Genomic DNA, 25,893 nt, shown 5'->3' on the forward strand with positions numbered 1-25,893 from the left:
TATCGTTCTTACTATTTTAAAAAAAAAATATTATTAATATTAAACCTATCATTTTTACTAAAATTATTATTTTTAATAGAAATATAATTGTTATTATAGATTATCATTTTATCATAGTTAATATCATTTTTAGTAAATATAAGTATTGTTATTTTTATTAGTAGAATAATAATTATTATTATTATTACAAAATAATACAACTTTTACTTATTATTATTATTATCAATATTATTTTATCAAATAAATATGTAATACAAAGATATTTTACTATATATAATATAATTACATTAATAATACCTAGCATTATATTTTTATGATATTAAATGAATTTTATAAATTTTATTACTTAAAATATATAAAAATATATTTTTATTATATAAATTTTAATATAAAATTTTATTTATTAATAAATTAATTATATTATTTTAAATCTGTTAAAAATATTTAAATATATAAAATGACTATATTTAAGATACATAATAATCATGTATAGATTTTGGAAGCCATCTTGGGTCAAATTGACTTTTGTTGACTTTTGCATATTTAGTCTCGAGCATTAGGATTGTGATACACTATAGTTTAACCTAAATTGTTAGACAGATATTGACCAACATATAAATATATATACTTAATTTAGGTTCGTGAATCCGAGCCCAACCTTGCACTTGTTCAATGACGTTATATGTATTTTTACTACGAAATACAATATGGTGAGTTTCATTTACCTTTTTACCCTTTATATTTTTGGGCTGAGAATAAATGCGAAATTTTTATAAATATTTTATGAAATAGACATAAGTAATCGAAACTACATTATATGGTTGAATGATCGAAGCCGAATATGCCCCTTTTTGCTTGGTAGCCTAAGTATTAGGGAAAATCACTAATTTTGAGAATTAGTGCACCCCTAATTGACGCGAATTCTAAAGATAGATCTATCGGGCCTAACAAACCCCATCCAAAGTACCGGATGCTTTAGTACTTCGAGTTTTTATATCATGTCCGATGGATGTCCCGGAATGATGGGGATATTCTTATATACATCTTGTTAATGTCGGTTACCAGGTGTTCAATCCATATGAATGATTTTTGTCTCTATGCATGGGACGTATATTTATTGAAATGTCCCGTTCATATTTATTATAAACATTCCATATTAATTGATTTCGTCGCGAGGTTTTGATCTCTATATGAGACGTTTTTCAAAGACTGCATTCGTTTTTAAAACAAACCATAACCTTTATTTTATCGACAAGATTAAAAGGACACCACCTAGATTATCAGAAATGATAATCTAAAAAATATCACACTTACACACTACCAATACATATTGGTTTACAATATTAATATGTTACAACAAAGTAAATTTCGAATGCAGTTTTAAACAATATTATACAAGCATGCTGACTCCAAATCTTGTCCATATATTAGCATGCAACAGCGGAAGCTCTTAATAATCACCTGAGAATAAACATGCTTTAAACGTCAACAAAAATGTTGGTGAGTTATAGGTTTGACCTATATATTTATCAAATCGTAATAATAGACCACAACATTTCATATTTCAATATACATCCCATACATAGAGATAAAAATCATTCATATGGTGAACACCTGGTAACCGACATTAACAAGATGCATATAAGAATATCCCCATCATTCTGGGACATCCATCAGACATGATATAAAACTCGAAGTACTAAAGCATCCGGTACTTAGGATGGGGTTCATTAGGCCCAATAGATCTATCTTTAGGATTCGCATCAATTAGTAGACTGGTTTACTAATTCTTAGGTTACCAAGTAAAAGGGGCATATTCGTCTTCGATCATACAACCATATAATGTAGTTTTGATTACTTGTGTCAATTTCGTAAAACATTTATAAAAATTGCGCATGTATTCTCAGCCCAAAAATATAAAGGGTAAAAAGGCAAATGAAACTCACTTTCACAGATTTTTACTTCGTCGGGAAGTAAGACTTGGCCACTGGTCGATTCACGAACCTATAACAAATATGTACATATATATCAAAGTATGTTCAAAATATATTTACAATATTTTTAATATGTTTTAATATTTTAAATATTTTCAGTCAGCTGTCCTCGTTAGTAACCTACAACTAGTTATCTATAGTTAGATGTACAGAAATAAATTGATATATATTATCTTGACCCAATCCATGACCCAGTGTATACACATCTCAGGCAAGATTACAAATCAAAGTATATAAATTTTTGGAATCAACCTCAACCCTGTATAGCTAACTCCAACATTACTGCATATAGTGTGTCTATGGTTGTTCCAAATAATATATATAGATGGGTCGATATGATATGTCAAAACATTTGCATACGTGTCTATGGTATCCCAAGGTTACATAATATATTAGAATACATGTATAATACAATATAAGTTAGCTAAGATATGATTTGTATAGAATTGTTACAATATTTCCCGTAGCTACAACAATCAAAAAATATCCAATCTTGTTTTACCCATAACTTCTTCATTTTAAATCCGTTTTGAGTGAATCAAATTGCTATGGTTTCATATTGAACTCTATTTTATGAATCTAAACATAAAAAGTATAGGTTTATAGTCGGAAATATAAGTTACAAGTTATTTTTGTAAGAGGTAGTCATTTCAGTCGAAAGAACGATGTCTTGATGACCATTTTGAAAAACATACTTCCACTTTGAGTTTAACCATGATTTTTGGATATAGTTTCATGTTCATAAGAAAACTCATTTTCCCAGAAGAACAACTTTTAAATCAAAGTTTATCATAGTTTTTAATTATCAAACCCAAAACAGCCCGCGGTGTTACTACGACGGCGTATGTCCGGTTTTACGATGTTTTTCGTGTTTCCAGGTTTTAAATCATTAAGTTAGCATATCATATAGATATAGAACATGTATTTAGTTGATTTTAAAATTCAAGTTAGAAGTATTAACTTTTGTTTGCAAACAAGTTTAGAATTAACTAAACTATGTTCTAGTGATTTTAAGTTTAAACCTTCGAATAAGGTAGTTTTAGATATATGAATCGAATGATGTTATGAATATCGTTACTACCTCAGGTTTTGTGGATAAACCTACTGGAAATGAGAAAACTAGATCTAGCTTCAAAGGATCCTTGGATGGCTTGAAAGTTCTTGTAGCAGAATCATGATACGAAAACAAGTTCAAGTAAGATTTCCACTCGAAATAAGATTGTTATAGTTATAGAAATTGAATCAAAGTTTGAATATGAGTATTACCTTGTATTAGAAAGATATCTTACTGTAAATAAGAAAGATTTCTTGAGGTTGGATGATCACTTTACAAGATTGGAAGTAAGCTAGCAAACTTGGAAGTATTCTTGATTTTATGAAACTAGAACTTATAGAATTTATGAAAAACACTTAGAACTTGAAGATAGAACTTGAGAGAGATCAATTAGATGAAGAAAATTGAATAATGAAAGTGTTTGTAGGTGTTTTTGGTCGTTGGTATATGGATTAGATATAAAGGATGTGTAATTTTGTTTACATGTAAATAAGTCATGAATGATTACTAATATTTTTGTAATTTTATGATATATTTTATGCTAGTTGCCAAATGATGGTTCCCACATGTGTTAGGTGACTCACAAGGGCTGCTAAGAGCTAATCATTGGAGTGTATATTGTGATGACCCGGGAATTTCCGACCAAATTTAAACTTGAATCTTATTTGGTTTCGATACGATAAGCAAAGTCTGTAATATTAAGTCTCGAAATTTTTGAACTGTTTTATGAAATCAAGTGACCTTGACTATTACCGACGATTCACGAACCTTTGAATTTTAATTACAAATGTATACATATATATATATATATATATATAAATGATTATATATGTAAATAACTACATATAATAAATGAGATATATTAATGAACTATTTTGTGATTACGGATAATTTAAAACAACTAAAACTTGTTATTTTAAATATATAGAGTATATTGAAAATAAATAAATTCGAATATAATTGTCAACGTTAACAAAGTATTTAATGTATAATGTTATACCCTGAGATTATTTGTTCAATATATATATAATTAATACATTTATTTACTAGATATTTAAAACATAACTAAATGTGTAGTTGTTGAAGTATCTATATATATATATATATATATATATATATATATATATATATATATATATATATATATATATATATATATATATATATATACATACAAATGATTGAAGTACATAATTATTGATTGTATGTATATTGATATATACATAATTATTGATTGTATGTATATATATATATATATATATATATATATATATATATACATACATACAATATTCAATGTATGATATTATATATTATGATATTACATAACTAATAAAAAGTAATATTAATATATGTAAATATAAGTTAAAATATAATTAATATATGTACTTTCATTTAAAAATATCAATATTAATATTAGTATTAATATCAGCATTACTAATATTATTAAAATGATATTACATAGATATAAATTTGATACACGATATTTGTTTCATTATAATTATTATTTTAGACTTTATTATTATCATTATCACTAAAAATCAGTATAATTTTTTTTAGGATATCATTATTATTATAAATAATACAATATATTATTATTATCATAAATAATATCATATTTATAACTATTATTATCAGTATTATTATTAATATTGATATAATTATTATTAATTAGTATTATTATTATTAATATTATTATTATTATATATATTAAATGTAAATATAAATAAAAACGTATTTATGCTTTACAATCTGTTTTTTTGTTTTCTTCTTATGTTTTCTTTTGCCCCGTGATTTCTTGTCGAACTCTACATGTAATAATTATCCAATTTTTTTCCTTTATTACTTCTGTATCAAACACCTAATCCCAACAAGTATATCGTTCTTTGTTTGCTGCAAGACTAAAAAAATAGATAAGTGAATCAAATAAATAAAAACCTCTGTTCTTGAGTCATTATTGCCAAAATTCGAATTCGTATTAGATTTCAAAATTCATAGATGCAGTCTTGAAAGGAATACTCCAAGAAATCTTTCTGCAAAACCCTAAGTCCCAATTCTTTAAAACGGATTCGAATTCGTGAGTCAAACTTTCGATTTTAAAAAGTCAACGAATTGGTTCATCCAAAATTCGACATGGTTTCGACGTTTTTGAATCAATTGATGATTGATAAAGATTCTATGAATGATTTGAAATGTATCTTGTGTTGAAACCATTTGCTAAAACGTACTCAAAACCTCAATCAATTTTTTTTCTTCCCTTAACCGCGACAGCAGCAGAGGGTATTTAGTTATATATATAATTTTTTTTTTTGCGTTTTCAATAATAATTCTGTAACTAATCCGGCTTAATATATTTCGGTTAGAAAAATTATAGAACAAATTCTATTACTTGTTGTTAAATTGTTTGGATTTTTGGTTGATTGTTTATTGTGAAGAAGAAGAACACAAAATACGAGTTATAGAAATATTAAGTCATAATAAATCAGAAAAATAAAAGTGGCCGAGTGGTTGGTTGTTGGTTCGGGTTAGCATGTAGTCATTGGTTCGAGTCCAGGGGCTGTCATTCTTTTTGGAACTCATTCTAATTGAGGTAGTTTTCTAATTTTATTATTATTATTATTATTATTATTATTATTATTATTATTATTATTATTATTATTATTATTATTATTATTATTATTATTATTATTATTATTATTATTATTATTATTATTATTACTAATCACTAATTATTATTAGGATTGTTATTAGTATTGTTACCATAATGATTGTTATTGTTATTGCTATTATTACTTGTATCATTATTAAGTATTAGTGTTATTATTGATATTATTATTATCGTATCACCATTGTTATTGTTAATTATTATGATTAAGTTTACGAGTATGTTAATTATTGTTAATGTTAACATTAATATTAAGAATATTATTATCATTAAAATGAGTTAAATTATTATTATTATTAAGACTAGTATTAACGTTAAGCATTAGTTGTATCATTAATTTTTTTTTCTTTATGAATATAGGAATTAGTATTAAAGCCATTATTATTATATCATTATTAATAATATAACTATCATTATTATTATCAATAATATTATCAGTATTATTATTGTTAAAAGTTATCATTATCAATGGTGTTATTAGTAAGATTACTGTTATTATTAGTATTACCATTAGTATATGTATTATCATTTAAAAATTATTAGTATTATCATTATGTTAACAAACAAAAAGATATTATAAAATAAATATAGATATATAAATATATATATATATATATATACATTTAATATAAAACTTAACTATATAAATATAGTTATTACTTCAAATATATATATAATAACATATATAGGTTATTAATATAAAAATGAGATAACTAATCAATTATATATATATATTTGTTTGATTACAAATATGTGTGTTAACAAATATACAAATGATATAGGTTCGTGAATCCGAGGCCAACCCTGCATTGTTCAATGTTGTCATATGTATTTTTACTACAAAATACAGTACTGTGAGTTTCATTTGCTCCCTTTTTAAATGCTTTTGCTATATATATTTTTGGGACTGAGAATACATGCGCTGCTTTTATAAATGTTTTACGAAATAGACAAAAGTACTTAAAATTACATTCTATGGTTGGATTATTAACCGAATATCGCCCTTCAAGTCTGGTAACCTAAGAATTTAGGGAAATGGCCCCTGATTGACGCAAATCCTAAAGATAGATCTATGGACCTTGACAAGTCCCATTCGGGGTACGAATGCTTTAGTACTTCGAGATTATTATACAGACGAGAGGTTCTGTTTTGGGGATATTCTATGCATTAAGTTAACGTCGGTTACCAGTTGTTCAATCCATATGAATGATTACTTTTGTCTCTATGCATGGGACGTATATTTATGAGAACTGAAAAATGAAAATCTTGTGGTCTATTAAAATGATGGAAATGATTATTTATGTTAAACTAATGAACTCACCAACCTTTTGGTTGACACTTTAAAGCATGTTAAATGATTATTTATGTTAAACTAATGAACTCACCAACCTTTTGGTTGACACTTTAAAGCATGTTTATTCTCAGGTATGAAAGAAATCTTCCGCTGTGCATTTGCTCATTTTAGAGATATTACTTGGAGTCATTCATGACATATTACAAAACACGTTGTATTCGAGTCATTGAGTTCACCAAGATTATTATTAAGTCAATTATATTAGATATATTATGAAATGATATGCATGCCGTCAACTTTCGATGTAAAGCAAGTTTGTCTTTTAAAAACGAATGTAATGTTGGTAAAATATATCATATAGAGGTCAAGTACCTCGCGATGTAATCAACTATTACGAATCGTCTATAATCAATATGGACTTCGTCCGGATGGATTAGGATGGGTCGTTAGATATATACCAATAGTACATACATCTAAAAGCTATGTATTGTACGAGTACGAATACGGGTGCATACGAGTAGAATTGTTGATGAAACTGAACGAGGATGTAATTGTAAGCATTTTTGTTAAGTAGAAGTATTTTGATAAGTGTCTTGAAGTCTTTCAAAAGTGTATGAATACATATTAAAACACTACATGTATATACATTTTAACTGAGTCGTTAAGTCATCGTTAGTCGTTACATGTAAATGTTGTTTTGAAACCTTTAGGTTAACGATCTTGTTAAATGTTGTTAACCCATTGTTTATTATATCTAAAGAGATGTTAAATTATTACATTATCATGACAATATGATGTATTAATATATCTTAATATGATATATATACAGTTAAATATTGTTACAACGATAATCATTACATATATGTCTCGTTTCGAAATCCTTAAGTTAGTAGTCTTGTTTTTACATATGTAGTTCATTGTTAAAATACTTAATGATATGTTTAATTATCATAATATCATGTTAACTATATATATATATATATATATATATATATATATATATATCCATATATATGTCATCATATAGTTTTTACAAGTTTTAACATTCGTGAATCACCGGTCAACTTGGGTGGTCAATTGTTTATATGAAACCTATTTCAATTAATCAAGTCTTAACAAGTTTGATTGCTTAACATGTTGGAAACACTTAATCATGTAAATATCAATTTCATTTAATATAAATAAACATGGAAAAGTTTGTGTCACTACATTTATGAAAAATGGAAATGAAATTCTTGTGGTCTATTAAAATGATGGAAATGAATGATTATGATAAACTAATGAACTCACCAACCTTTTGGTTGACACTTTAAAGCATGTTTATTCTCAGGTATTAAAGAAATCTTCCGCTGTGCATTAGCTCATTTTAAGGATATTATTGAGAGTCATTCATGGCATATTTCAAAAGATGTTGCATTCAAGTCGTTGAGTTCAGTAAAGATTATGATTAAGTAAACGACAGATTAGATCATTTATAGATGGATATTATGAAATGGTATGCATGCCTGTCAACTTTCAATGTAATGAAAGTTGTCTTTTAAAACGAATGCAATGTTTGTAAAATGTATCATATAGAGGTCAAATACCTCGCGATGTAATCATATGTTATTATATTCGTTCTTATGGATTAAGACGGGTCTCTACATGTAGTATCAGAGCAGTGGTCTTAGCGAACCAGGTCTACATTAGTGTGTCTAACTGATAAGTCGTTAGGATGCATTAGTGAGTTTGGACTTCGACCGTGTCTGCATGTCAAAAGTTTTGCTTATCATTTTGTGTCGAAAATTACCTACTTATCATCCTTAGGAAATTACCTGCTTATCATTATTAGTCTAGACACATCTTGCTACATTGATTGCATGAATAGTGTATAGACAAAATTCATATCTTAGCGTATCTGCTAAATCATATCTTATCGTATCTATTACTGTAAATTTTGCCTGAAATATTCCGTAAATTCCTCCGTAATCTACGAAATCTTTTGATCTATATATATAGATATTCTATGTAATTAGAATACCACCTGATAGCTAGAAAACTCATTTCGTATCGAAAAATCCTTTATCAAATCATACAAAATGGAATTCGTCATCAGTTCAAGTCCCTCGGATTACGAAATGGAATCCCATTCAAGCTCCGAAAGCAGTGTGACTGGAATGGATCAACCAATCAGCCATCATCTATTTTGGATGAATTGGGGATGGGTTTGTAGCCTCCTCAATCATTGGAGACAAGAAGAAGGCGATCCCTTCCATCCACCACATTGCCGTCTTGGCGAAGAACCTGAAGCACTTATCGGTGAACATGTCCGAAACACCATTTTCTCTCTCATTTCTAGGGTATCTCGTCACGATTATATACTACATCAAATTCTAGATTTTATTTATCCGCTCATCCGAACCGACAATCACCCCGGTGTAATAGAAGAAGTGAACGAGCTTCGCGCTCGGGTGGTGGCTTTAGAAAATATGGTGCAAAGGTTACAAATACCAGCAGCAGTACCAGCAGCATAAACAATATCACCATCAGCAACACCAATAGTACCATCACCACCACCAACAATAACATCCACACCCACACCGCAACATCACAATCTGTACCTCAAACATCAGCGTCATACACCCTGTAAATATCAAGGAATATCAACAATAACAAAAGGTGAAGTATTAATTCATAACTTCATTAAAGAGATATCTTTGCGATGATTATGTAATCTCCAAAGTATTAATTCATAACTTCATTGAAGAGATTATTTAATTCTGATCGTAAATCAGATAAGTGAACGGAGACGGTAGAGTAGAAACCTTAATCGGAAATGGTGCATGATTTACAAACTAGACTTGTTTCACCAACAGCAGCAACAGTACCGTAGCATCACCAGCACAGTCTGAAATGTCCTGTTCTTATTGATTAAAAACGTTCCATATTAATTGATTTCGTTGCGAGGTTTTGACCTCTATATGAGACGTTTTTCAAAGACTGCATTCATTTTTAAAACAAACCATAACCTTTATTTCATAGATAAAGGTTTTAAAAAGCTTTACGTAGATTATCAAATAATGATAATCTAAAATATCCTGTTTATACACGACCATTACATAATGGTTTACAATACAAATATGTTACAACAAAATAAGTTTCTTGAATGCAGTTTTTACACAATATCATACAAGCATGGACTCCAAATCTCGTCCTTATTTAAGTATGCGACAACGGAAGCTCTTAATAATCACCTGAGAATAAACATGCTTAAAACGTCAACAAAAATGTTGGTGAGTTATAGGTTTAACCTATATATATCAAATCATAATAATAGACCACAAGATTTCATATTTCAATACACATCCCATACATAGAGATAAAAATCATTCATATGGTGAACACCTGGTAACCGACATTAACAAGATGCATATATAAGAATATCCCCATCATTCTGGGACACCCTTCGGATATGATATAAATTTTGAAGTACTAAAGCATCCGGTACTTTGGATGGGGTTTGTTAGGCCCAATAGATCTATCTTTAGGATTCGCATCAATTAGGATGTCTGTTCCCTAATTCTTAGATTACCAGACTTAATAAAAAGGGGCATATTCGATTTCGATAATTCAACCATAGAATGTAGTTTCACGTACTTGTGTCTATTTTGTAAATCATTTATAAAACCTGCATGTATTCTCAACCCAAAAATATTAGATTTTAAAAGTGGGACTATAACTCACTTTCACAGATTTTTACTTCGTCGGGAAGTAAGACTTGGCCACTGGTTGATTTACGAACCTATAACAATGTATACATATATATCAAAGTATGTTCAAAATATATTTACAACACTTTTAATATATTTTGATGTTTTAAGTTTATTAAGTCAGATGTCCTCGTTAGTAACCTACAACTAGTTGTCCACAGTTATATGTACATAAATAAATCGATAAATATTATCTTGAATCAGTCCACGACCCAGTGTATACGTATCTCAGTATTGATCACAACTCAAACTATATATATTTTGGAATCAACCTCAACCCTGTATAGCTAACTCCAACATTCACATATAGAGTGTCTATGGTTGTTCCGAAATATATATAGATGTGTCGACATGATAGGTCGAAACATTGTATACGTGTCTATGGTATCTCAAGATTACATAATATACAATACAAGTTGATTAAGTTATGGTTGGAATAGATTTGTTACCAATTTTCACGTGGCTAAAATGAGAAAAATTATCCAATCTTGTTTTACCCATAACTTCTTCATTTTAAATCCGTTTTGAGTGAATCAAATTGCTATGGTTTCATATTGAACTTTATTTTATGAATCTAAACAGAAAAAGTATAGGTTTATATTCAGAAAAATAAGTTACAAGTCATTTTTGTAAAGGTAGTCATTTCAGTCGAAAGAACGACGTCTAGATGACCATTTTAGAAAACATACTTCCACTTTGAGTTTAACCATAGTTTTTGGATATAGTTTCATGTTCATAATAAAAATCATTTTCTCAGAATAACAAATTTTAAATCAAAGTTTATCATAGTTTTTAATTAACTAACCCAAAACAGCCTGCGGTGTTACTACGACGGCGTAAATCCGGTTTTACGGTGTTTTTCGTGTTTCCAGGTTTTAAATCATTAAGTTAGCATATCATATAGATATAGAACATGTGTTTAGTTGATTTTAAAAGTCAAGTTAGAAGGATTAACTTTTGTTTGCGAACAAGTTTAGAATTAACTAAACTATGTTCTAGCGATTACAAGTTTAAACCTTCGAATAAGATAGCTTTATATGTATGAATCGAATGATGTTATGAACATCATTACTACCTTAAGTTCCTTGGATAAACCTAATGGAAAAGATAAAAATGGATCTAGCTTCAACGGATCCTTGGATGGCTCGAAGTTCTTGAAGCAGAATCATGACACGAAAACAAGTTCAAGTAAGATCATCACTTGAAATAAGATTGTTATAGTTATAGAAATTGAACCAAAGTTTGAATATGATTATTACCTTGTATTAGAATGATAACCTACTGTAAGAAACAAAGATTTCTTGAGGTTGGATGATCACCTTACAAGATTGGAAGTGAGCTAGCAAACTTGAAAGTATTCTTGATTTTATGTAACTAGAACTTGTAGAATATATGAAGAACACTTAGAACTTGAAGATAGTGTAACATCCCGCCTTTTTCCATTTACTTTTCCGTTATACTAATATAAAGTCCGTTATATGTTTATAACATCTCCCGTTGATACGCGTTTTAAATTATCTCGTTTAGGTAATTCCCGCACCCGAACGAAAGTTGAGGGACTAAACTTGACAAGGGATCAAACCCTTGACTAGGTCAAAGGGTCAACCCCTTTCACCCATTCATTTCCACCTCCATCTCTCTCTCTTTCTCTCTAGCAAGAACACACACCCAAAACCAAATTCATTCAATCATCATCTAAATCCGATCTAGGAGGCTTACAACAAAATAAATTACATATTCGTGATCCTCTCTTCATCCTCTTCATTTTGGTACCAATTTCATCTCGTTTGGGTAACATTTCTAAAACTCTAGATTTCTCTAAATTCGTGTTTTTGACTTGAAATGGTGTTAGTTAGTGTCTATGGCTCATTGTGATGTCGTGTATGTAATTTGTATGCTCGATCTCGTTGTTTTAGTGTAACTAGCGTGAACTTGAATTTTGGTGTGTTGTTCTTGAATTTTGGATGATCATATGTTGTTAGATGTTAAAAGTTGATGTTTTAATTGTGTTACTAGCATCACTAGCTTCAATTTGATGTGTAGGTTGCCTTAGAAAACTTCATGAACTTGATTAGTGATTTTGGTGAATTTGGGTTAGGGTTTGATGAACTTGAAATGGACTTGTGATGCATTGAATGCCATGGATTATTATTAGTAAGTGTTTAGATGCAATGTATGCTTAATTACCTTCAAAATGGCATATCGTATGTGTAAATGGGATTCCCGAATCATAAAATACGTTTTACGAACTTGAAACTTTGAAAATAAACCTTTCTTGATCAATTGACGAGTTTTCGGTTATAGTATATGATGTTTTTGCTTGATGAAAAGTGCTTAGTTGCGTTCCTTGTCGAAAGAGCTTTCCGATGATATAAAATACATGTTCTAATTGTTTGCGGATCATAAAATGTGATTGTTTGTGTTTTGGTTCGTCCATTTGAGGAATACAGCAAACAGGGCCTGGGAACTGATCAGGACGCCATCCAGATACTGGGGACGCCGTCCCACCTTTCGAACCTAGACGCCGTCTAGGTTATCAGGACGCCGTCCCACCCTTCATTGTGGGACGCCGTCTAGCTATTTGGGACGCCGTCCCATTGTACTAAAACTGGCTGTTTGGGTTGTCTTTTGACGTAAAAATGTTTGCTATGCTACGGACCTCCGATTAACATGAAACTTGGCCAACATGCTCATATATGATTATATAACTTAGAAAAATTGTCGGATACCCGACCCGACCCCGTTGACTTTGACTTTGACCAAGTTTGACTTTTAATCAAACTTAACCAAATGATTGTGCAATCGTTCTAACATGTTTTTATACTTGTACCTTGCATGAAACATGACAATTTGATTCACATGCTATTGTGATCAAGTCTTAACGAGCCATAGGACTAATTGAACATCTTTGACCTATCGTGCTTACCGTTATTGATACAACCTATTGTTTAGGTCAAGACTAGCATTGTTCTTTGCACACGTTTACTTGTTGAAGTACTTTACTACTCGTGCACTCAAGGTGAGATCATAGTCCCACTTTTACTCTTTTTGAACTTACATTTGGGATGAGAAAACATAAACATTTCTTTTACTAAGTGAACACAAGTACAGGAAAACAAACATTCTACATACGAGTTTAGAACAAAATCCTCACTTCGATTATCATTAGTTACACTTGCCGGGTGTAAGCGAGAACTTATGTTGTATGGATCCATATGGGTTTGACAAACCCTCATTCAAACGGTTCGCTACCGTTTACGAATGAAATATATTTTCGAGAAACAGTGTATGTTCTAGCACTAAGTGATGAGGTTCAATGGAAGGAAACGTTAAGCATTGATAATTGGGTGCTCGTGAAACAAACTTTTGGAATGTATTACTATTATTTCATTGATGCAAATCTTGTGGTTCACTTGTACTTACTTACTTAAACCTATGATTTCACCAACGTTTTCGTTGACAGATTTCTATGTTTTTCTCGGGTCCTTGAACGATACATGATACATGCTTCCGCTCATTATTTGATACTTGCATTGGATGTCGAGTATATGTGCATTTCATGGAGCGTCTTTTGACTTTACTTTAAACCGTGTCGCCTAGATTTCATTCGTATTATAACGTTGTAACTTAACTATTGGTTGAACAATTCTTGTAAACTTTGGGAACAATCTTTATTTTGAAATGAAGGCGACATATTTTGGTCAAACTTTGTCTTAAAGACTTATGACCACGTAACGGGACCTAAGTAGACGGCGCCGTCAAACATGATTTGGTCGGGTCGCTACAGATGGTATCAGAGCGTTGGTTGTAGGGATTTAGAGTTCATTAGTGTCAACCCCGAGTCATAGGGTACATTGGTGAGTCTAGACTACAACCGGCATATAGACTTGAAGTAGGAATTACTTGACTACTTGTGCATTTATACTCGAACGCTTCTACTCATATCTACTCTTAGTTCATCTTAATCTCACGTTGTTTAATTTGATTGACACGCCACCTTGACTATATGAAATGATGTCGAATTCACATATGAATCAGGGTAATATAATTTCCGGGATTATATTACGGTGACTCATATGAACGTTCCGACATTATGACATAAAGAATTTAAGGCGAGTCGAGGAAAAACTTCTCTTTATCTTTATCCTATATCACGGTTAGTATTATTGAGAATACTAATCAATGATATTCTTGTGACTTGAAGGAACAATGGCTCCTCGTCGTGTACGCCGCAATGAAACTCCCGAACAAGCTCTCGAACGGATGATAGCTACCGCCGTAGATGCGGCCATGGCCGGTCACTCATCCAACAACAATAATAATAACAACCACAACAACAACAACAACAACAACAACAACAATGGAGCCGGAAACTCAAACGAGGGATGCTCCTATAAAGCTTTCATGGGGTGCAAACCTCACACTTTTGACGGAACCGGGGGACCGGTCGTGCTCACCCGATGGTTTGAGCAAACGGAAGCCGTCTTTAGCATAAGCGGTTGTCGGGACCAAGACAAGGTCAAATACTCCACTCACACTTTCTCCAGAATTGCTCTAACATGGTGGAACACCTATGTTCAATCGGTGGGTACCGATGAGGCTCATGCCCTCTCTTGGGCCGAGCTAAAGGAAAAGATGATTGTTGAATATTTTCCGCGCGAAGAAACTCGAAAGCTTGAGGAAGAACTAAGAGCTTTGAAAGCTGTCGGAAACGATCTTAAAGCTTATAATCAACGCTTCGCCGAACTATCCTTGATGTGTCCTAATCTTGTTAACCCCGAATCTCAAAGGATTGAGCTCTACATGCTCGGTCTTCCAAAAAGCATCAAACAAGGGGTGATGTCATCCAAACCCACTACTCATCAAGCCGCTATGAACATGGCTCGCCAACTAATTGAAACGGTTGACGAAATCGTAGTTCCGGCACCTAAGGCCGAGGATAAATCGAGCGGCAACAAAAGAAAGTGGGAACCCTCCCAATCAAGCAACAACAACTTTGCTAAGAAGCCTTACACCTCCGACGGCAAGAGAGGTTATGCCGGGAACCTACCTCTTTGCAACAAATGCAACAAACATCATTTTGGCGAATGTAGTAAGTTAATTTGCCACCGGTGCCAAGGAGTTGGTCATAAGGCCAACGATTGTAAAAGTGCCACTCCCGTCGCTCAAAAGTGGCCCAATGCACCAAAGACGGGCACTTGTTACGAATGTGGCCAAACGGGTCATTTTAGAAATGCATGCCCAAAGAAGAAAGATAACCCCAATACGCGCGGCCGAGCTTTCAACATAAACACCGAAGAAGCCCGGGATGACACTGAACTAGTCACGGGTACGTTTCTTCTCAACAATTCTTATGTCTCTTGCTTATTCGATTCAGGTGCCGATAAATGCTTTGTATCCAAGACTCTGACTCATTCTTTTAGCACTCCACCTCTTCCATTAGATACCACTTATACCATTGAAGTGGCTAACGGGAAACTATTAAGTGCTGACACATATTACCGGGGGTGTACGTTAAACATTTTGGGTAAGGAATTTGAGATTGACTTGATACCCATGGAACTAGGAAGCTTTGATGTAATAATCGGTATGAATTGGTTAGTCAAAACGAAATCTCACATCCTTTGTGATCTTAACGCAATCCGAATTCCTATCGAGAATGGTGAACCTTTGATTGTTTATGGCGATAAGAGTTGCACCAGACTCAACCTCGTTTCGTGCCTTAAAGTTAGAAAACTGCTCCGTAAGGGTTGTTTTGCGATCCTTGCCCACGTTAAGAAAGTCGAGTCCGATGATAAGCATATCGATGATGTGCCAATTGTTAGTGACTTTTCCGATGTATTTCCCGACGAATTGTCGGGTCTTCCACCTCATCGACCGGTTGAATTCCAAATCGATCTTATTCCGGGAGCCGCACCCGTAGCACGTGCACCATATAGACTCGCTCCATCTGAAATGCAAGAATTGCAAAGTCAAATCCAAGAACTACTTGATCGTGGTTTTATCCAACCTAGCCATTCACCTTGGGGCGCTCCGATTTTGTTTGTTAAAAAGAAAGACGGATCCCTACGAATGTGCATTGATTATCGTGAACTAAATAAATTGACGGTTAAGAACCGATATCCTCTTCCTCGCATCGATGACCTCTTTGATCAACTACAAGGGTCTTGTGTATATTCGAAAATCGATCTCCGCTCGGGTTATCATCAATTAAGGGTTAAGGGGGAAGATGTCTCCAAAACCGCTTTCCGAACTCGTTATGGTAGTTATGAATTTCTTGTAATGCCATTTGGTCTCACTAATGCACCGGCGGTGTTCATGGATCTTATGAACCGCGTGTGCAAACCGTATCTCGATAAATTCGTTATTGTGTTCATCGATGATATATTGATCTATTCTAAAAATGAAGAAGAGCACGAACAACATCTCCAACTTGTGCTTGAACTTTTAAGACAAGAACAACTCTATGCCAAATTCTCCAAGTGTGAATTTTGGTTAAAGGAAGTTCAATTTCTTGGTCATGTTGTAAGTGACCAAGGTATTAAAGTCGATCCAATGAAAATCGAAGCCATTAGCAAATGGGAGACTCCTACTACTCCTACTCACATTCGTCAATTTTTGGGTCTCGCCGGGTACTATCGTAGATTCATCGAAAACTTCTCTTTGGTTGCACGTCCTCTAACCGCATTGACTCACAAGGGAAAGAAATTCATCTGGGCGACCGAACATGAATCCGCATTCCAAATCTTGAAAACGAAGCTAACCACCGCTCCTATCTTGTCACTTCCCGAAGGCAATGATGACTTTGTTGTATATTGTGATGCCTCGAAACATGGTTTTGGGTGTGTATTGATGCAACGAACGAAAGTCATTGCTTATGCTTCTCGACAACTCAAAATTCATGAACGAAACTATACGACACATGATCTCGAACTCGGAGCCGTTGTCTTTGCACTTAAAATGTGGAGACACTATCTTTACGGGACCAAGAGTACTATCTTTACCGACCACAAAAGCCTCCAACACATTTTCGATCAAAAGCAACTAAACATGAGACAACGAAGGTGGATTGAAACCTTAAACGATTACGATTGCGAGCTTCGTTACCATCCCGGGAAGGCAAATGTAGTAGCCGATGCCTTAAGTCGAAAAGAAAGAGCGGTGCCTCTCCGTGTCCGAGCCTTAAACATCACCATCCACACAAACCTTAATAGCCAAATTCGGGTAGCCCAAGATGAGGCTCTCAAGGATGAAAACATCTCTCTCGAACACTTGAACGTCCTCACCTCTCGATTCGAAGTTAAAGAAACCGGACTCCGATATTTCGCCGGAAGGATTTGGGTGCCTAGTTATGGGGACCTACGAAGCCTTATTTTAGATGAAGCCCATAAGTCACGATACTCGATTCACCCCGGTGCCAATAAGATGTACCACGACCTTAAACAGCTATATTGGTGGCCGAACATCAAAAGGGACGTAGCTACTTATGTTTCCAAGTGTTTGACATGTTCCAAAGTCAAAGCCGAACACCAAAGACCGTCCGGACTACTTCGACAACCCGAGATTCCGCAATGGAAGTGGGAAAGAATAACGATGGATTTTATCACCAAACTACCAAAAACGACGGGCGGTTATGATACCATTTGGGTTATTGTTGACCGTCTCACCAAATCCGCACACTTCCTGGCCATGAAAGAAACGGACAAAATGGAGAAACTTGCACAACTTTACATTAAGGAGATCGTAGCCCGACACGGTGTACCTTTATCGATTATCTCCGACCGAGATGGCCGTTTCGTTTCTAGATTTTGGCGTACATTGCAAGAAGCGTTGGGAACGCGTTTAGACATGAGCACCGCATATCATCCTCAAACCGATGGACAAAGCGAACGTACAATCCAAACCTTGGAAGACATCTTACGAGCTTGCGTGGTTGATTTCGGAAAAGCTTGGGACAAGCACTTACCTCTCGCCGAGTTCTCTTACAACAATAGTTATCACGCGAGTATTAAAGCCGCACCTTTTGAAGCGCTATATGGCCGCAAATGTCGTTCACCTCTTTGTTGGGCCGAGGTAGGCGACGTGCAAATCACCGGACCCGAACTCATTCACGAAACCACCGAGAAAATCGTTCAAATCCGAGATAGGCTTAGGACGGCCCGAAGTCGTCAAAAGAGCTATACCGACAAACGACGCAACAATCTTGAATTTCAAGTCGGTGACCGGGTAATGTTAAAAGTCGCACCTTGGAAGGGTGTAATCCGTTTTGGGAAACGCGGGAAGCTAAATCAGCGGTATATTGGTCCTTTCGAAATCTTGGAGCGTATTGGAACCGTTGCTTATCGTTTAGATCTTCCGCCTCAATTGAACTCCGTTCATCCCACCTTCCATGTATCTAACTTGAAAAAGTGTCTTGCCGAACCCGATATCGTCATCCCTCTCGAAGAACTTGCTATTGATGACAAACTTCATTTTGTGGAGGAACCGGTTGAAATTGTGGACACCTCCGTCAAGACATTGAAACAAAGCCGAATCCCGATTGTCAAGGTTCGTTGGAATGCCAAAAGAGGACCCGAGTTTACTTGGGAAAGACAAGATCAAATGCAAAGGAAGTATCCTTATCTATTCATGAATTCGGAAACGCAAGATCTCGAGGAAGAAACAACGACTACTACGCCTACTTAAATTTCGGGACGAAATTTCTTTTAAGGAGTAGGTAATGTAACATCCCGCCTTTTTCCATTTACTTTTCCGTTATACTAATATAAAGTCCGTTATATGTTTATAACATCTCCCGTTGATACGCGTTTTAAATTATCTCGTTTAGGTAATTCCCGCACCCGAACGAAAGTTGAGGGACTAAACTTGACAAGGGATCAAACCCTTGACTAGGTTAAAGGGTCAACCCCTTTCACCCATTCATTTCCACCTCCATCTCTCTCTCTTTCTCTCTAGCAAGAACACACACCCAAAACCAAATTCATTCAATCATCATCTAAATCCGATCTAGGAGGCTTACAACAAAATAAATTACATATTCGTGATCCTCTCTTCATCCTCTTCATTTTGGTACCAATTTCATCTCGTTTGGGTAACATTTCTAAAACTCTAGATTTCTCTAAATTCGTGTTTTTGACTTGAAATGGTGTTAGTTAGTGTCTATGGCTCATTGTGATGTCGTGTATGTAATTTGTATGCTCGATCTCGTTGTTTTAGTGTAACTAGCGTGAACTTGAATTTTGGTGTGTTGTTCTTGAATTTTGGATGATCATATGTTGTTAGATGTTAAAAGTTGATGTTTTAATTGTGTTACTAGCATCACTAGCTTCAATTTGATGTGTAGGTTGCCTTAGAAAACTTCATGAACTTGATTAGTGATTTTGGTGAATTTGGGTTAGGGTTTGATGAACTTGAAATGGACTTGTGATGCATTGAATGCCATGGATTATTATTAGTAAGTGTTTAGATGCAATGTATGCTTAATTACCTTCAAAACGGCATATCGTATGTGTAAATGGGATTCCCGAATCATAAAATACGTTTTACGAACTTGAAACTTTGAAAATAAACCTTTCTTGATCAATTGACGAGTTTTCGGTTATAGTATATGATGTTTTTGCTTGATGAAAAGTGCTTAGTTGCGTTCCTTGTCGAAAGAGCTTTCCGATGATATAAAATACATGTTCTAATTGTTTGCGGATCATAAAATGTGATTGTTTGTGTTTTGGTTCGTCCATTTGAGGAATACAGCAAACAGGGCCTGGGAACTGATCAGGACGCCGTCCAGATACTGGGGACGCCGTCCCACCTTTCGAACCTAGACGCCGTCTAGGTTATCAGGACGCCGTCCCACCCTTCATTGTGGGACGCCGTCTAGCTATTTGGGACGCCGTCCCATTGTACTAAAACTGGCTGTTTGGGTTGTCTTTTGACGTAAAAATGTTTGCTATGCTACGGACCTCCGATTAACATGAAACTTGGCCAACATGCTCATATATGATTATATAACTTAGAAAAATTGTCGGATACCCGACCCGACCCCGTTGACTTTGACTTTGACCAAGTTTGACTTTTAATCAAACTTAACCAAATGATTGTGCAATCGTTCTAACATGTTTTTATACTTGTACCTTGCATGAAACATGACAATTTGATTCACATGCTATTGTGATCGAGTCTTAACGAGCCATAGGACTAATTGAACATCTTTGACCTATCGTGCTTACCGTTATTGATACAACCTATTGTTTAGGTCAAGACTAGCATTGTTCTTTGCACACGTTTACTTGTTGAAGTACTTTACTACTCGTGCACTCAAGGTGAGATCATAGTCCCACTTTTACTCTTTTTGAACTTACATTTGGGATGAGAAAACATAAACATTTCTTTTACTAAGTGAACACAAGTACAGGAAAACAAACATTCTACATACGAGTTTAGAACAAAATCCTCACTTCGATTATCATTAGTTACACTTGCCGGGTGTAAGCGAGAACTTATCTTGTATGGATCCATATGGGTTTGACAAACCCTCATTCAAACGGTTCGCTACCGTTTACGAATGAAATATATTTTCGAGAAACAGTGTATGTTCTAGCACTAAGTGATGGGGTTCAATGGAAGGAAACGTTAAGCATTGATAATTGGGTGCTCGTGAAACAAACTTTTGGAATGTATTACTATTATTTCATTGATGCAAATCTTGTGGTTCACTTGTACTTACTTACTTAAACCTATGATTTCACCAACGTTTTCGTTGACAGATTTCTATGTTTTTCTCAGGTCCTTGAACGATACATGATACATGCTTCCGCTCATTATTTGATACTTGCATTGGATGTCGAGTATATGTGCATTTCATGGAGCGTCTTTTGACTTTACTTTAAACCGTGTCGCCTAGATTTCATTCGTATTATAACGTTGTAACTTAACTATTGGTTGAACAATTCTTGTAAACTTTGGGAACAATCTTTATTTTGAAATGAAGGCGACATATTTTGGTCAAACTTTGTCTTAAAGACTTATGACCACGTAACGGGACCTAAGTAGACGGCGCCGTCAAACATGATTTGGTCGGGTCGCTACAGATAGAACTTGAGAGAGATCAATTAGATGAAGAAAATTTAATAACGAAAGTGTTTGTAGGTGCTTTTGGTCGTTGGTGTATGGATTAGATATAAAGGATATGTAATTTTGTTTTCATGTAAATAAGTCATGAATGATTACTCATATTTTTGTAATTTTATGAGATATTTCATGCTAGTTGCCAAATGATGGTTCCCACATGTGTTAGGTGACTCACATGGGCTGCTAAGAGCTGATCATTGGACTGTATATACCAATAGTACATACATCTAAAAGCTGTGTATTGTACGAGTACGAATACGGGTGCATACGAGTAGAATTGTTGATGAAACTAAACGAGGATGTAATTGTAAGCATTTTTGTTAAGTAGAAGTATTTTGATAAGTGTATTAAAGTCTTACAAAATTGTATAAATACATATTAAAACACTACATGTGTATACATTTTAACTGAGTCGTTAAGTCATCGTTAGTCGTTACATGTAAGTGTTGTTTTGAAACCTTTAGGCCAACGATCTTGTTTAATGTTGTTAACCCAATGTTTATAATATCAAATGAGATTTTAAATTATTATATTATCATGATATTATCATGTATGAATATCTCTTAATATGATATATATACATTAAATGTCTTTATAACGATAATCGTTACATATATGTCTTGTTTAAAAATCATTAAGTTAGTAGTCTTGTTTTTACATATGTAGTTCATTGTTAATATACTTAATGATATGTTTACTTATCATAGTATCATGTTAACTATATATATATTCATATATATGTCATCATATAGTTTTTACAAGTTTTAACGTTCGTGAATCACCGGTCAACTTGGGTGGTCAATTGTCTATATGAAACATATTTCAATTAATCAAGTCTTAACAAGTTTGATTGCTTAACATGTTGGAAACATTTAATCATGTAAATATCATCTCAATTAATATATATAAACATGGAAAAGTTCGGGTCACTACAGTACCTACCCGTTAAATAAATTTCGTCCCGAAATTTTAAACTGTTGAAGGTGTTGACGAATCTTCTGGAAATAGATGCGGGTATTTCTTCTTCATCTGATCTTCACGCTCCCAGGTGAACTCGGGTCCTCTACGAGCATTCCATCAAACCTTAACAATTGGTATCTTGTTTTGCTTAAGTCTTTTAACCTAACGATCCATTATTTCGACGGGTTCTTCGATGAATTGAAGTTTTTCGTTGATTTGGATTTCATCTAACGGAATAGTGAGATCTTCTTTAGCAAAACATTTCTTCAAATTCGAGACGTGGAAAGTGTTATGTACAGCCGCGAGTTGTTGAGGTAACTCAAGTCGGTAAGCTACTGGTCCGACACGATCAATAATCTTGAATGGTCCAATATACCTTGGATTTAATTTCCCTCGTTTACCAAATCGAACAACGCCTTTCCAAGGTGCAACTTTAAGCATGACCATCTCTCCAATTTCAAATTCTATATCTTTTCTTTTAATGTCAGCGTAGCTCTTTTGTCGACTTTGGGCGGTTTTCAACCGTTGTTGAATTTGGATGATCTTCTCGGTAGTTTCTTGTATAATCTCTGGACCCGTAATCTGTCTATCCCCCACTTCACTCCAACAAATCGAAGACCTGCACTTTCTACCATAAATTGCTTCAAACGGCGCCATCTCAATGCTTGAATGGTAGCTGTTGTTGTAGGAAAATTCTGCTAACGGTAGGTGTCGATCCCAACTGTTTCCGAAATCAATAACACATGCTCGTAGCATGTCTTCAAGCGTTTGTATTGTCCTTTCGCTCTGCCCATCAGTTTGTGGATGATAGGCAGTACTCATGTCTAGACGAGTTCCTAATGCTTGCTGTAATGTCTGCCAGAATCTTGAAATAAATCTGCCATCCCTATCAGAGATAATAGAGATTGGTATTCCATGTCTGGATACGACTTTCTTCAAATACAGTCGTGCTAACTTCTCCATCTTGTCATCTTCTCTTATTGGCAGGAAGTGTGCTGATTTGGTGAGACGATCAACTATTACCCAAATAGTATCAAAACCACTTGCAGTCCTTGGCAATTTAGTGATGAAATCCATGGTAATGTTTTCCCATTTCCATTTCGGGATTTCGGGTTGTTGAAGTAGACCTGATTGTTTCTGATGCTCAGCTTTGACCTTAGAACACGTCAAACATTCTCCTACATATTTAGCAACATCGGCTTTCATACCCGGCCACCAAAAATGTTTCTTGAGATCCTTGTACATCTTCCCCGTTCCAGGATGTATTGAGTATCTGGTTTTATGAGCTTCTCTAAGTACCATTTCTCTCATATATCCAAATTTTGGTACCCAAATCCTTTCAGCCCTATACCGGGTTCCGTCTTCCCGAATATTAAGATGCTTCTCCGATCCTTTGGGTATTTCATCCTTTAAATTTTCCTTTTTTAAAACTCCTTGTTGCGCCTCCTTTATTTGAGTAGTAAGGTTATTATGAATCATTATATTCATAGATTTTACTTGAATGGGTTCTCTGTCCTTCCTGCTCAAGGCATCGGCTACCACATTTGCCTTCCCCGGGTGGTAACGAATCTCAAAGTCGTAATCATTCAACAATTCAATCCACCTACGCTACCTCATATTCAGTTGTTTCTGATTAAATATGTGTTGAAGACTTTTGTGGTCGGTATATATATTACTTTTGACCCCATATAAGTAGTGCCTCCAAGTCTTTAATGCAAAAACAACCGCGCCTAATTCCAAATCATGCATCGTATAATTTTGTTCGTGAATCTTCAATTGTCTAGACGCATAAGCAATCACCTTCGTTCGTTGCATTAATACACAACCGAGACCTTGCTTTGATGCGTCACAATAAATCACAAAATCATCATTCCCTTCAGGCAATGACAATATAGGTGTCGAAGTTAGCGTTTTCTTCCATAACTGAAACGCTTTCTCTTGTTCATCATTCCATTCAAATTTCTTCCCTTTATGGGTTAATGCAGTCAAGGGTTTTGCTATTCTGGAAAAGTCTTGGATGAACCTTCTGTAGTAACCAGCTAGTCCTAAAAACTGGCGTATGTGTTTCGGAGTTTTCGGGGTTTCTCACTTTTCAACAGTTTCTATCTTTGCCGGATCCACCTTAATACCTTCTTTGTTCACTATGTGACCGAGGAATTGAACTTCTTCCAACCAAAATGCACACTTTGAAAACTTAGCGTACAATTCTTCCTTCCTCAATACTTCTAACACCTTTCTCAAATGTTCACCGTGTTCTTGGTCATTATTTGAGCAAATAAGTATGTCATCAATGAAAACAATGACAAACTTGTCAAGGTATGGTCCACACACTCGGTTCATAAGGTCCATGAACACAGCTGGTGCATTAGTTAAACCAAACGGCATGACCATAAACTCGTAATGACCGTAACGTGTTCTGAAAGCAGTCTTTGGAATATCATCTTCTTTCACCCTCATTTGATGATACCCGGAACGTAAGTCAATCTTTGAATAAACAGACGAGCCTTGTAGTTGATCAAATAAGTCATCGATTCTCGGTAGTGGGTAGCGGTTCTTGATGGTAAGTTTGTTCAACTCTTGGTAGTCGATACACAACCTGAATGTACCATCTTTCTTCTTCACAAACAAAACAGGAGCTCCCCACGGTGATGTGCTTGGTCGAATGAAACCACGCTCTAAAAGTTCTTGTAATTGGCTTTGCAGTTCTTTCATCTCGCTGGGTGCTAGTCTGTAAGGAGCACGAGCTATTGGTGCAGCTCCTAGTACAAGATCTATTTGAAATTCAACGGATCGATGTGGGGGTAATCCCGGTAATTCTTTCGGAAATACATCGGGAAATTCTTTTGCAATGGGAACATCATTGATGCTCTTTTCTTCAGTTTGTACTTTCTCAACGTGTGCTAAAACAGCAATACAACCTTTTCTTATTAGTTTTTGTGCCTTCAAATTACTAATAAGATGTAGCTTCGTGTTGCCCTTTTCTCCGTACACCATTAAGGGTTTTCCTTTTTCTCGTATAATGCGAATTGCATTTTTGTAACAAACGATCT

Source organism: Rutidosis leptorrhynchoides, chromosome 2, assembly GCF_046630445.1.
Source record: "Rutidosis leptorrhynchoides isolate AG116_Rl617_1_P2 chromosome 2, CSIRO_AGI_Rlap_v1, whole genome shotgun sequence".
NCBI lineage: Eukaryota > Viridiplantae > Streptophyta > Magnoliopsida > Asterales > Asteraceae > Rutidosis > Rutidosis leptorrhynchoides.